Genomic DNA, 13,746 nt, shown 5'->3' on the forward strand with positions numbered 1-13,746 from the left:
ACCACGTCCCCCGTCATTTCAGTTCCCTGGCATTCAGAACCAGGCGCAGCCCAGGACTGCTGGGTTTCCTGGTGGAATTTTTCACTTCATTTCACTACAGTTCCTTTGGCACGGCTGAGAGAGATGCCCGTTTGATTTTAATTGTGAGGATCTGGATGGAATTCGTTCCGAGACCAGGCTCAAGCAGAGCTGGGTGGGAGGGGTTAGACTCTGCTCCCATGACTCATCTGGGCCTGGGACAGGAGGAGGAGGATGAAGAAGAAGAAAGGTCTTTTTAGTCATCCCTGGATTTGTAGTTTTCAAGTACAACAGCCTGACCTTTCTATGGATGGTCTTTAGCAGTCAGGAAGGGCAACCATTTGCCACACTGTATTAGCGGCTGTTTACCCCTATCCTGTGCCCCCCAAATCAACCCCCTACACCCCTTCTGCCCCCCACCAAGTCACCAAGTCAAAAAAGGTTTTCTTTTTGTCTGATGTTACTTTGAAATAACATTTTTCCTCCTTTCTGTCGGTGTATAACCAGGAGCAGGCGAATGGAACAAACGCACCTTAAGAGCAGGAGTGACACAAGCGGTTAGCGTTTCCATTTTCCGTGTGTTTTCCCTGCCTCTCAAAGAGGACGGTTTGGGGGGGGGGGGAGCTCCTGCCGAGAACCGCGGTGTTTGGTGTTCGCTGTGACCGGCAGGAACGTGGGGGGGGGGCGGGGGGTTCGTTGGTGGTGGCCAGGTAGGTAGATGGGCGCTCCGACGTTATCTGACAGCGCGGAGGCCTTGTCTCACTTGTACGCGGCGCCCCCCCCCAGCGGCAGCACGGGGGCCAGGCTGGGTTCGGCTCTGTGGGGTCTTCATCAATCATCGCGGCCCGCGCTGTCTCCCGGCAGCCTGGCGGGGTCGGGCCTCGGCGTGGCGGACCACCGCCGCTGGACCCTGCGGCGTTCCGCGTTCGGGCCGGCCCCCCCCCCCCCCCCCGTGGGGAGGATCTCGGGAGCCACGTGCGCTCCTGCTGCCGCGGCCTCGGGTTCGACCCTCACGCTGTCAGCCTGTCGGTCTCCGTGCTAACCTTGGCAGGAGCGCTCCCGGTGATCTCAAAACTAAAAGCCCTCATTATATGGGAGGATTGTGTTATATTTCCTGTGGGTGTCACCAGGGACGGAATATAATATGAATAAAGAAACTGGACCCTTATTGCTGTAATTATGTGTGGATATATGTACATAAAATACAAGTCAGACCCAGCTTAAAATGTTTAAGGCATTTAGCAGACGCTCTTATCCAAATTGACGCATGCATATACATACAATCCATTTATAAGTTGCTATTTCAAACCCAGTTACTGTAAGTGCCTTGCTGAAGGGTGCAGCTGATATGTGCCACCTGTTAATTGAACCTGATTTGCAAGCCCAGCTCCCTAAACACTGTGCTGCACTGTCAGCCATAGCAAATTAAACAAAGCAAATACAAATTGAAGCCGTTCGGAACCTGTTCTCTGTAGTACACAAATAAAATATAATTGAAAGGAATGGCGTGACACGGCACGCATACACACACACGCGCACACACACACACACACGCACACACACTGTGTGTGCTCGTGAGTGCAGCCACGCGTATCTGATACTGTGGTAGTTCTGCAGGAGCACGGCTCAGGCGGTCGGGCTTCTCCCTGCCGGGGTCCAGCGCTCTGACCACGGGGGCCACGTTCAGCCCTCCTGGCCCCTGCGTCGCGGGCTTGTGGGTCCGACGGGAGCGGAGGCGTGTGCGTCCTCTCAGCTGTCAGACGGGTTGCGTCACGCACGCTGGCGGGGCCTGGCAGCCGGGTCTGGGTACTGGGGATCTGGAGGGCAGCCCCCTGTGGCTTCCTGCCCAGAATGTGTGTGTGTGTGTGTGTGTGTGCGTGTGCGTGTGCGTGTGCGTGTGCGTGTGCGTGTGCGTGTGCGTGTGCGTGTGTGTGCGCGCGCACGCGCGCGTGCTCTCATGCATATGTGCATGAGTATACATGCACATGTGTTGGTGTGTGCACAGTCATATTCATGTCTGCATGTACTCATGCATATGTGTATGAGTATACATGCATGTGTGTTGGTGTGTGCACAGTCATATTCATGTCTGCATGTACTCATGCATTTGTGTATGAGTATACATGCACGTGTGTTGGTGTGTGCACAGTCATATTCATGTCTGCATGTCCTCATGCATTTGTGTATGAGTATACACGCACGTGTGTTGGTGTGTGCACAGTCATATTCATGTCTGCATGTACTCATGCATTTGTGTATGAGTATACATGCACGTGTGTTGGTGTGTGCACAGTCATATTCATGTCTGCATGTCCTCATGCATTTGTGTATGAGTTTACATGCACGTGTGTTGGTGTGTATGGACAGGTCAGCCGTGGATAGTGTGCATGGTCTCGGGGTTTGGCTTGGCGGAGGCACATGTCCCTGCCTGGAAACTACAGCCAGTGAGGTCATGTGTGACAGGCAGGGGGAAAACAAAGATGTTTCCAAATCAAAGGTGCCCCCCACTCCTGTGGGCTGTTAGCCCAAAGGGGCGCTACTGGGTGGGACGTTCCCATTGCTGTGGCCCTCCCACATGCTGTCTGACCCACGCACACATAGTGTGTTCCATCTGCAGCCACTGTCAGTGATGGCTCAATGATGCTTCGTACTTTACCAGTTTCCTCAGTTCTGCAAAATGCATCATATGCAGAAATTCCCTGAGGCCATGAGACCAGGTCGGTTCACCTGATGCCGATGCAGGGCTGCACAGTCTTTCTGTATGAGTTGACACTGGTTTAAATGTAACTGACAGGGCATCTGGAAGTTAATATATATATATATATCCACCGTTAACTGGCTTTAACGCAAAAAATTCCAGGCCTTTTTCCACCATGTTTGTGGGGCTGTTAACAATATGTTTTCAGGACTGTCGTATGTACTTTTGTGGACATGAGAAAATGGGAAACTCTAACACAGTTAGGACAGGGTCAGGATTTTCCACGTTTACCGTTCATATGGTTCGTATTCCGGGTGCCCTCCAGCTGCTGGGAATAGTTTCCACCGTACATGTGAGTCTTTCCCCTGAAATACAAGAAAGGAGAAGGATTCCAAGCGAAACCGCGGGCTCCACCCTTCTGTTACTTCTGTTATGTCCTGTCACCTTTCTGGAAAATGTCTGGAGATGAGACGAGCTTCTTGGAGAGAGTTGAGGTGTTGAGGTTGGAGGTTGGGTGTTGGGGTGGAGATGTTGTTCTTGTCCAGGTCCAATGTCACAGTCTCCAACCCAAAAGGATCCTGAGAGTTGAGGACTGATGAGTACCAGATTATTACAAGTTAATTGAGTTAACTCAAAATTGTATAATATCCAACATTATTTTAGACATGGAAGGCTCTGACACACAGTCAACAAATGTAAGTTTAACAGGTGTGGAAAAAGCTAGTTGTAAATTTACCCTGTACAGGTTGACACAGAGACTCCAAGCTAATGCCAACGGTAACCACTACTGTTTAGGAGTAGTATAATTATAGCCACCTTTGCAGATATTTTCACAGGATCATTTTATTTTACATTACTTTGTGGCCGGAGACTTGATTGCTTGTCGGGTTTGGTTTTCCAGGTGGAAAAAGCTGCAGTCACACCACTACATCCCCACAAAACACTCTGAGAAATTTAAATCAGATTAAAAAAAGGATTATGTGGCTCTTAACTGTAATTCAGAAATGTAGCCATGCTGAAGCTCACCTTTTTTTCTTATAAACCTTGAAGCAAGAAGCTATAAAAAAAGTTTTGTTTTTAAAAGACATTTTTGTACATTTTTTTTTCATCCCAGTAGCAATGGGAGAATTATCTCATGTGCAGAAAAAATTCTGTACCTTGTGTACAAACATGAGTGTTGCGGTCTTGCATTGTACATTTACTTTACAGTCATTTAGCACCCTCTTCTCCAGTGCAGCTCATGCATTCTCATTCATAGAATCCATTTACGCAGTTGCATATTTACTGATTCAGTTGAGGTTAAGTACCTTGCTCAAGGGAATAACGGCAGTGTCCCACCTGGGAAATAAAAAAAGCATTCTGGTTATTTACCAGATGAAGCCTGATTTTTAAAAATAAACTACCCGTGTGACACCTTGGGGAGCTAAGAAGTCCCTCTCTGACACACAGCCTCATGGGAACACGGCCACGCCCTCCCGCCCACGCAGGAGCGTGCGTCATCCCCGTTCTCTGGTCTCCTGGGTCGTTAGAGCTGCACAAGCGTGATGCTCAGTCAGAGCCGGTTAGGGCGGGTTCTGAGGAACGCGTGCGGTCGGTCCTGTACCGCTGTTGCCGTGGCACCGCGTCGAACCCGAGGGCACTGGCGGCACTGCATCTGGACAAGGGGCGTACCGGCCCCAAAGTGGTGCCGTGCCCACAACGTGCCAGTCTCAATTTGCCACCTTACCAGAGGCAATGTGACCAGACAATCACAAGCCTTACACTAATGGCTCTGCTCTGTTTTTTTCCAAAGGCTGGGTTATGTTTATTTTCACATTTCTTTCCACTTTTTTTTTTTTCCCTGAGACAAATTGAAATAATAACAATAAATATGTCCACCATATTGAAGAATGGCACAGATATTACATTATGTTACTGAGAGTCTTTAAGAACATTAACAACTTCCATTGGCTTCTATTCCCCACAACCACCCTTTCAACAGCTATTTTTGTCTTTATCTCTCTCCTTTTCAGCCTAACCAAAACCCAGAGTTTATTGTTGGTTGCCATGGGTAACACCCGAGTGCAGGTAAACACACTGGCCAGCCCTGCTACCTGCAAACAACATTGCCTCTGTACTCAAATTAGAGAAATAACAAGCGAAAAAAAAAGACCTGACGTCATTTGCGAAGCTAATAAATAGGTTAAAGACTCGTTACGGTTTCCTGCAATAATTGGAAAGAAGCAGACACAATGTTGACGAAAAACAAGGTGGTACACCGGCTACTGGGAAGAGGAAGTGACCTCAGAAACGGATAAACAAGCAAACGAACTGCGAACAGACTCCAGAGTGGCTGTGTTTTTTACCAGGGACTAACGCCGCTGACGTGCTGGGGCCTCCTCTCATACTGACAGCTTTATGGAGCTGTGAACACGGCTGCAGACACCGAGGAACGGGAGCGAGAAGCAGGCCGTGTAACGTGCAGCGGGCTGAGTGCGCGTGAGAGGCTGTGTGGGGCTGGGGGCCGTGTGGGGCTGGGGACCGTGTGTGGGGCTGGGGGCTGTGTGTGGGGCTGGGGGCCGTGTGTGGGGCTGGGGGCTGTGTGTGGGGCTGGGGGCCATGTGTGGGGCTGGGGGCTGTGTGTGGGGCTGGGGGATGTGTGGGGCTGGGGGCTGTGTGTGGGGCTGGGGACCGTGTGGGGCTGGGGGCCGTGTGTGGGGCTGGGGGCCGTGTGTGGGGCTGGGGGCCGTGTGTGGGGCTGGGGGCCGTGTGTGGGGCTGCGGGGGTGGGTGTGGGGCTGGGGGCTGTGTGGGGCTGGGGGCCGTGTGTGGGGCTGGGGGCCGTGTGGGGCTGTGGGGGGGGGGGGGGTCCGTGTACATGGTTTCTCTTGCTACTGATTCTGTGGTGGATAGAGGATTGAGGTGGATGGCATGCTCTTCTCACACAGAGGGCCGGGCAATAGGGACCACAACCTGGTAGGACAGCAACGCACAATAAAAAAGTTACCTGTGTGTGTGTAGAGGTGGTAGTGGTTGTGCTGTGTGTGTGTATTTGTGTGTGTGTGTGTGTGCGATACTGTGCTTATAAGCGCTTGTGTGTGTCCTCTGTGGGTTAACCGTTGTACTGATATGATTATCCGTTTAACTGACTGAATGCTTCTTGTTTCCGGGTTCCCCATGCAGCCCAGCGCAGTGCGTCCGGCCGACACAGGACGACACGGCTTTGCGTTTCCCCGCGAGCGCGGCTCACAGCCGGATAAACCTGGGGGGGGGGGGGGGGCGCCAAACAGGGCGGGGCGACGCCCCCACGCCAGGTCCCCTCCCTGTGCACGGGGCGAGCGGCCCAGTGGAAACGCGGGTGACATCACCGTCGCTGTCGCCGGCAGCACGCCTGCTCCCCGCGCGACCGGGGGTGTTTCTGGGGCGCAGCGTTGCCGTCCCGGACAAAGACGCCCTTCATGTGGGCTTTCACGTCACCCTGGAGACCGGTTCAGGTGACTCGCGTCTGGACCAAAAAAAAAGGGAACCTGTGAGGCGGCACCAAGGCGCCACCTGAGAGAAAAGGGAAACAAACACAAAAATGGAGGCGCGTGGTGTTTCCGCGCAACTGACGTTCACAGGGCCCTGTGCCCTACTGTAACTCCCTGTTTGCGTTCCCTGTGATGCCTGCTGCATGTGCCGCTCTTTTTCTATTCTTCTACCCATTCTCCCTTCCTGTTTCTCTCTTGTTTTGTGTGGTGGATGTTCTCTGGGCACGATGAAAAGACCTACTGCCTCAGAGACCGCCAGAGACCTGTCGCCCCCCCCCCTCTCCTTCTCGCATAATAAGGCCATACTATAGTGTTTCTCCCTGTCTGGTTACATTCATAGTGCCGGGCAGTGCATTTTTCAGGCTATCGTACTCCCTACCACCCCCCCCCCCCCCCCCAATTAAATCCCTTCGACTCGTGCTCCACCTGCACGCCCCGCCTCTTCAGCTCACCAGACCATGTCCAGGCTTGGCCTCCAGCTGCAATTAAGCGGCCAGATTCGAACGTTAACCCGGCCTAATTAGGGCAGAGCGAACAAAAGCTTGCCTTTTATTTTCTCTGAAAACGGGGGTTTTTATGAAAAGCCGTCAGGGCAAGCGGGCCAGACAGGGGGCCTTCAGCCTCCAAATAATCAAACGGCGGGACGGCTTTACGGAGCAGGGCTTTGCCGTGGATCTCCCCGAGACCGCGTGAAATATTCCACCCTGTTCGTTTGTGTGTTCTGATCTCGGCTGTTGTTACGAGACCGGGCCGCCAGAGTCGGCGTTAATAACACAAACGGCGGAGGCCTTATGAGATTGTCGGGATGATTCTCTTAATGGCTGGCAGAGGGTCGAGTTGGGCGGTCACAAGTTTACATTTATTTTTGTAAGGCCTTGTTTTGGGTATTGGATGTGGAAGCGTCCACTTTTCAGCCTGCTGAGATGTCTGGTGAAGACAAAAAATGTATAAATAAATTCCACAAATTACAAGACTAGGCAGGTTTCTAGACGGCCAAAAATATAAAAGATTGAAAGATTATGAGTCAGATTCAAACCAGGTACGATTCAAGCTTTCTTTTTTCATCTAGACCCAATAAAGGGTTTGATTTCTTTATTTTTTTAGTCTCCTTTGGTGGTAGATTAATATTATGGCACTCAAGCTGCCTGGAATATGCCATGTATTTGAATTCTGTGTTCTCGGCTTACTGCACTGCTGGGTACTCATGTTTACAGTGCATTCTGGGATGTTCTGGGTTTGCCAGATCCAGGACAGTTCAGAGGTCATCTGTATGTTCATACACATATACAGACCTACGCGGTGAAATGTTCAGTGTTAAATCAAATCCTGAAGAGTACATATGGTCCCTATTGGACTGGTTAACACAGGACATCTTAAGTGCAGTTTTCTGAAATGGGGCACCTTCTCATGCAACATAATCATGTTATTATAATTATTATGATTATTATTATTGCTGTTGCTGTGTTGGAGACACCTCAAGAGTCACAGTCCTAGATATTAACTTGATGTATTTTTGTTTTAGCATGCTGTTACAGCGACCATCTGGGAATCCAACCTGGAATCTTCAGGTTGTACCCCCAGTTCCTTAACTGTGATCTTATAACACAAGTCAGGCGTCCTGTCCCAGAAGAACCAGGGTCACTGCAATTTCTATGCTTGGCAAATGCTCAGGACCCATACCATACCTGTACTTTTTTTTTCCCTGCAGAAAGGCCCACCCCTGAGCAGAGTTTCTCTCCAATACAAATGGATTTTAAAAGTATTTTAAGGAAATTCTTGCCTTATCTGAGAAAATAATACCCATACATAAATAAATTTACCCATCTACCCCAGAACAGCACTAGAGCATGTAGCCTCTGTCTGCTAACACGGTGAGCATGTGGCCTGCCACTCTTACCAGCTATGCAGTTTCAAAATAAGGAAATTAAGGCATTATGTGCTTATGGGTGGTATAGTAGTGAACTATGTATACAAAAAAGAAAATTTAAACTTGCTGGAAAGCAGTACAAATTAGATTAAATTTAATTTAACTAACCATGTTCATGTCAAAATTGTGTTACCATAAAGCTTTTTGCAGCTGTATAGCATGTGCTAAGGATTTCATTCACGTGGTTTTTACCGAGTTGTGTCCCTGTTTATATATAAAATATATAAAGTAAAAGGATTATATTGTAGTTTGTTAAATGCTGTAGCATTTCTATTGGGCTGTGCAAGGTAAAACATGATTGGCTAAGTAACTGCAGGACAGACACATAACCTACTATTATGCTGGTTAATCTGTTCGAGGTAGAAAGTCCCTGGTTTTGATTTGGTAGCTCCCAAAGAAACGAAATAATGTAATTTTGCGTTTTAATCGGGTGATTAACCGTGATTAACCTTGAGCGGCGGTTTCACTGACGCCAGTGCGCGACTCCAATGTTTACGGGCCCCATGATGAGTTTACAGCTTGGCCTTGTTTGTTCATCTTCCTCTACGTTAATTACATGGGTGGTGACTATTTTTTTGGAACACTTACACAATTGCTGTTTCACATGCCAAACATCAAGAATATTCACGAGAGTACTCACAGATCTGTGCGTTTTTTTTATTTATTTATTCCTAAATTCAGCATTTAAATGTACTTTATTTTGATTGTGAATCATACTTAGGGATGACTGTTGACAGAGTCTCGGTTCGTGTTTTAATCCTTCCTTCTCCTGTAATTATTTGGCTGCTGTGTTGGGCGAGCTGAACCACACGGGCCGTGTCTGTGTCTTCTCTGTGTGACCTCACCTCTCTCTCTCTCTCTCTCTCTCTCTCTCTCTCTCTCTCTCTCTCTCTCTCTCTCGCTGTGCTCAGACTGGTGGTGGCTGCACTTCGTAATTTGGATCGCCAGTCAGTCGGTCGCTGAACCGTGACGGACTGCTGTGCCGCTGTTACTCACGCAATGCACTGTGGGAACGCCCAGCAACCCTCTATAAGCGTGAGTTGTGCAGTCCCTGCCCAAGAGAGCCTCTAGCGTTGCTAGTTTTTGTTTTCACCATAAAATCCAAACAAAAAAAAAACAAAACAGAAAAAAACAGTTTAGAAACCTGAGAGAACCACCAAGGTGTGTTCGCTTTTTAATCAACAGCTTTGAGTGCTGAGGGAAAATGAAGACTAGTGGATCCTGTGGCTCTCCAGGAAACAAGCTCTACTGTATAAGAATGTTTGGCCTTGCTGCCAGTTATGTCCTGCCAAATGTAGCAAAGAAACGGTCAATGCGTCTTCTCTCAGTATGGTCACTGATGAGTTGTAGCATGTCTCTATGGTAACGTGTGTCTGTTCGCTAGGACGTAATCTCCCAATGTCAGCGAGAGCAGCTGTATCGCAGCTGTCTCAAAATGGCCGCCAAGTAGGGGACTGCGGGGAGTAACTCTGGTTTTCTTTCTCTCTGCCCCCCCCCCCGTCTCCCCCCCCCCCCCCCCCCCCCACCCCCTGTTTCATCAGCGTGAAAACAAACACGCCTCCCCATCACCCATTTCACAGCCGTGTTATGCTTAATTAGTACATGGTTATAAAATCATAACATAATCCGTCTCCTGTTCCATCTAATCACGACGCTCATTTAGAAAGCCAGCTTTTTTGGAAAAGTGAAATTTGGGATCTGGGGCTGAGGTGTTTATGTGTGTGTTGGGGGCGGGGGTCTGGCAGGAAGGCGGCTCTGGGGTTCGGAGGTCCCCCTTGTTTACCTTAGCGGCGTCTGACACTTGCATAATATCGGGGGCTCCTGGTGGAGTCCAGGCTGCTTGACCCATCCATTCAAAATAAGCAGCAGTGCGCCTGGCCCATCTCTGCTCACTCTCACACACTGCACTGTAAATGAGAGGAGATGCTGTTCTGGCCTCACACACACACACGCACACTCGCATACACTGCACTGTAAATGAGAGGAGATGCTGTTCTGGCCTCACACACACACACGCACACTCGCATACACACACACATACACGCATGCATACACACTAACATACACACACACACATACACACACACACACATACACGCATGCATACACACTAACATACATACACACACACACACACTCACATACACGCACGCATACGCACTAACATTGAACTGTTAAGGATGGTAAAAGGCCTCAGAAAGCCTCCGGTGGTGGTGTTGGCCATCAATGTGGAAAAAGCTTAAAATAAATAAGAATGATTGCATACAGGTATAAAAGCATACATGTGGAAAGAGAAACCAGGGGAAAATACTTGCATGCACACACAAAAAGATATTTAATCCACTGTGTAATGTGGTATCAAGGGATCTATGGAAGGTTGCAGGTTTGATTCCCCTGTTGTAACTGTGTTGTTTACCTGAATAACTCTGGGCACAGCAGCATAATGACAAGCCTTTCTGGGGAAGAGAGAGAGGGGAAGACGATAGCTGAGATGTCCTGTGCAGATCCACATTATCGAGTCCTAAAAGTAATCAAATCCATCCATCCGTTTTCTTAATCCGCTTGTTCCTGTTCAGGGTCATCGGGTGGGGGGGTGTGGGATTGGAGCCTATCCCAGCATGCAGTGGGAAAGAGCCTGGAATACACCCTGGACAGGTGGCCCATCCATTGCAGGGCCCACACAGCTTTCACTCACACATTCATAACTATGGGCAATTTAGAGTAACCAGTTAGCCTACTGTGGACTGTGGGAGGAACCTGGGGTACCCGGCAGAAACCCACATGGACATGGGGAGAACTTACAAGCTCCCCACAGAAAGGGATTCAAACTTCAGTAACTTCAGTACGACAGTGATATTCACTGCACCACCGTGCTGACCTCAGTCAAAAATATATTGGGCAAAAGGGGAATGCAGTGGTTGGGAGCCCCTAAATCTGACATTGACAAATGGCCTGTTGGCTGACTAAGACTTCATAGCCACAGAACGACCCTTCGAGATAACTTTATTTGGTGGGCCTGAGCCGTCGATAAATATGAACCAGAGTGATGGGGGGGGGGGGTCAAATCCATACAAACCAACGACCTGTTCTCAGCTGAAATCCTTTGGTTTTCTTTTTCCCCTCCTCTTTCCTCAGTGCAGCTGGGATGAAAGTAAAACAGTGCGGTTTCGCTCCTGCATAATGCCGTGTTTGCTCACGGTGGTGCCGAGGCGGCGACGGCACAAAAGGCCGTGTGTTGGAGACGGCGGGGTTCACGCCGCGCGCCAGCGGAGCCGCCGGACGGGCGGCCGGACGGGCAGCCAGACGACCAGCGCGGGCACTGACGGGAGGGAGGGAGGGATTGATACTGTCACACTCAGACCCGTGCGACCCTATCTGTTTCAAGGAGTCTCGAGCGCACGCGCCAATGTAAACATGATTTTGGAATGGAGGGGGTTGATTGGGGTGTTAGGTAGGGGGGGGGGCGCGGGGTGGGGTGGGGTGGGGGGTGGTGGGGTGCCGGGTGGGGGGAGGTCTCATACTTCATTTCAGAGTTTAGAGGAAATGTGAAGCGTGCGGATGACAAGATGCCAGTTTCCCCGGAAAGGAAACAAAACTCCCTCGACCCTCCTCTCGCCCTTCCTGGGAAGAGCTCCTAAGAGTTGGTTTCCTGTTTCAGGACTAATACCGCCGTGTGGCATATCTTGAACAGGTCTCTGTCACCTCAGAGGTGTTTCTCTCTCTCCTTCTTTTCTCTCTGTATCTTTCCCTCTCTGTCTCTATGCCTCTCTCTCTCTCACTCTCTCTCTCTCTGCATCCCTCCCTCCCTCCCTCCCTCCCTCCTATCCCACCCCTCATCCCCCGAAAAACACCTTGGCTTCCTGCCAAGGCAAACACACGGCCGAGGGGGCGGCAGGGCTCCCGTTCCCATGGCGACGGCGGCGCGGGGGCGCGGCGCTGGCCCCGGCGATTCGGATCGGCGGGCCGAACAAAGAGCCCGATTCAGGGGCAGGAGCCGCGGTCCTTTTCAGGGCCCGAACGCCGTGTCCAGGCGCGCGGTCGGAGAACCCAGAAAACCGCAAGGACTTATCGCGGCCAATCAAGTGAGTGATACTAACACGTCCTGTCACACGGGGGGAAACCGGCAGAACAAAGAGGGTGTTTGTGAGTGTGGGAGCGGGCCACGAACAGGGGAGTAATGCGAAAGGATATAGGTTTGCTAGGTGTAATTACCTCACTGTAATGTGGAGAGAGCCCTGGCGCCTCTAATGTGAGTGTGTCTCGCACAGGAATGACTTTGTCTCCGCCCAAAATGTCAAGAGGAAATAAACGAAATGACACGGCCTGGCCAACGCTGTTGGTTATTTTTCTGTTTTTTTTTAAATTTTTTTTATTTTTTTAGTTCGTCCCTCGCTTGCTTGCTCGCTGACACACAGGACCACTGTGCTACAGGCTGATTCAGTGATGTGTCTCCACTTCTCCTCATCCTCACGCAGTTGCCTGAACCGTAACACGGCGTTGCTGGACTTTTCTGCAACGCACTGGCTTCATGCCTCGCACCAGGATCACTGTCAGTGGGTGGGGAAAGGATTGACCACCTAAACCAATTATTTTTAATTTAGTTTGTTGTTTTATTTATTTTATTGAACACCCTGAATTCAATTTTATTATATATGACTCTCTATATATGACTATATGACTGTGAGATCTATTTTTCAGGTTTGATGGAAAAAATGATTTTTCACAATAAATGACTCAAAACACATTGGATTAATTTAATTTATTGGTATTTATTGAATGTAACTCATTCTGCATGCATTACAATGATAATAACACATATTTAGAATTTTTGTACTTTTTTCACTTTTTGGACATAAGACTATAGTCTGTTATATTTTTCTGATTTGATGGAAAACATGATTTTTAATAATAAATGACTCAAAATACCTTGGATTAATTTTATTTATTGGTATTTATTGAATATAACTCATTCTGCATGCATTACAATGATAATAACACATATTTAGAATTTTAGTACTTTTTTCACTTTTTGGACATAAGACTATAGTCTGTTATATTTTTCTGATTTGATGGAAAGAAATGATTTTTAATAATAAATGACTCAAAACACCTTGGATTAATTTTATTTATTGGTATTTATTGAATATAACTCATTCTGCATGCATTACAATGATAATAACACATATTTAGAATTTTTGTACTTTTTTCACTTTTTGGACATAAGACTATAGTCTTTTATATTTTTCTGATGTGATGGAAAACATGAGTTTTCACAATAAATGACTCAAAACACCTTGGATTAATTTTATTTATTGGTATTTATTGAATATAACTCATTCTGCATGCATTACAATGATAATAATACATATTTAGAATTTTTGTACTTTTTTCACTTTTTGGACATAAGACTATAGTCTTTTATATTTTTCTGATGTGATGGAAAGCATGATTTTTCACAATAAATGACTCAAAACACCTTGGATTAATTTTATTTATTGGTATTTATTGAATATAACTCATTCTGCATGCATTACAATGAAAATAACACATATTTAGAATTTTTGTACTTTTTTCACTTTTTGGACATAAGACTAT

General features: G+C 48.2%; 1 long non-coding RNA gene across 1 annotated transcript; it reads left to right on the forward strand.

The window, feature by feature from the left end:
• The first annotated feature begins 11,644 nt into the window (after positions 1-11,644).
• Positions 11,645-12,893, forward strand: LOC118217241. The gene is made up of 2 exons (XR_004763143.1): positions 11,645-12,233; positions 12,533-12,893. It is a non-coding gene; the product is annotated as an uncharacterized LOC118217241 (long non-coding RNA).
• The last annotated feature ends 853 nt before the right edge of the window (positions 12,894-13,746 follow it).

The sequence above is a fragment of the Anguilla anguilla genome, chromosome 17 (assembly GCF_013347855.1).
Source record: "Anguilla anguilla isolate fAngAng1 chromosome 17, fAngAng1.pri, whole genome shotgun sequence".
In the NCBI taxonomy this organism is placed as follows: Eukaryota; Metazoa; Chordata; class Actinopteri; order Anguilliformes; family Anguillidae; genus Anguilla; species Anguilla anguilla.